We start from the raw sequence: 1,767 nt of genomic DNA, 5'->3' as shown, positions 1-1,767 counted from the left end.
CCCAGGACCCATCCATGGAACACTTCAGGGGCTAGCAAATCCGTGAGAAGGATAATTACACCCAGCCAAGAGCCGCTAATATTTGTAGATAGTGCATACACTTTCATTATTACATACAAAATGAAAAATGCCATCAAAAGATATACGGAGGATCCTCTCAAAAGTTTTGATTAGTGCTAAGAATTTAAGCTGTAATATTGTTACCATTCTCAAAGATCTTCATTCCCAAGCACCTTGAAATATAGACTATCTCTAGTTGAGCTGTAGTGGTTTATTCAGGTGCCACAGACATTGACACCTTAGAACCCAGCTGTAACTAGAGGTTAAGGCATGGAATGGAAATGGTTAATGCCGGTTACAATTACAACTTAAATTCTTAGTGCTCATCAAAACTTTTGAGAGGATCCTCAGTATGCTGCTGATAGTTAACTATCATATCAAATAACCGGTATCAGCTTTTTGTAAGAAACACGAGTTAAGGTGCAGCTAGGCCGGAACAGATAATTACCCAAAAACGAGTCATCGGAGGACTGGGCCATCCGTATCAGGTTCGATCTACTCCGTACTCCGTACCTACAATACTACATGTATATAATTAGCAGGCGGCCCAACCTTCTCGAGGCCAGTGAATCATTCTGATATAATCTTGGCCTTACGTTCTACTGCCTCGATATCTGATCCTTCTATCCGAATCCCTTCCGATATAACAGCATATTACCGTATTTAGCTTTATCCTCGTAGAGTCCCAAGGACCTCTGTACGGAGTAGATCAGTAGCGAGATCCTCAACCAGCCCGCTTACATTTCCATACTATACTGTGACTGACAATCACAGTGTATAGATGATGAAATGAATGATTATGACTACTGTGAGTCTGACCATATCATTATATTCACAAATGTATATATCGCTATGAGCACAATTATTTAGCAACTGATTATGGTGACTTTTTGCTATGAATAACCTGGTGATCGCAATGCTATCTTGACATAATTATCTCACTTTTATATAGTTCATATATTATAATAATAGGTCTACTGATCATATTTAGTACTATTGATATGATACATATTTCTCCTGATGAGGTGGTTATTTTGTATGCAATAGAGGTACTATACCTACAAAACATTAGCGGCTCTTGGCCGTATGTAATTATCCATCCCCCATACCCTGGTGCTCCCAGAAAAACTGCCGTCTGGCAAGGACTCAAAAGGAGCATCAGAATGTCGATGAAACAAGTTCAAGCAAGGTAGCCATCAAATACTAGCACGTTTGATCATCACTATTTTATTTCTGGTTCTTTCATACCTGATCTGACGGAGCATCAACTGTTGATGTTGCTCCTTGAAAAGTAGGAAGGGGACTGGCAAACGGTTAGACGGTCACCTTTGCATGCTGAGGAACATTCATCTGATGGCTATTCCCTGCAAAACGATGCACATCACTGAAAACGGATCCGTGGACAACCCCTCAATTCACCAATTCACAGAGGGTTGAGGCTCGAGGATGATCAGAAGATGTTCCATGCACGGCACTCACTGTTCCTGCATATGGATGTGTCACTTCTGGGCTAAATATAATCCGTAATGAGAACTTGAAACCGGGCCTCGTCCGTTGGATGTCCGTTAGACACACTGCACCGTACATGCTACATTGCGTACGGCGTATGCTGATACGCCGCCCTGTGAGCTGTCCTGCGTACCACGTATTGGAAATTCCCGCCCAAGCTGCCAGGCTCTGGAATGGATTCCACCTGGCCTGGATTGG

The sequence above is a fragment of the Histoplasma capsulatum genome, genomic scaffold, assembly GCF_000149585.1.
Source record: "Histoplasma capsulatum NAm1 scaffold_1 genomic scaffold, whole genome shotgun sequence".
Lineage (NCBI taxonomy): Eukaryota > Fungi > Ascomycota > Eurotiomycetes > Onygenales > Ajellomycetaceae > Histoplasma > Histoplasma mississippiense.
Note: the sequence above shows the minus strand (reverse complement) of the source record.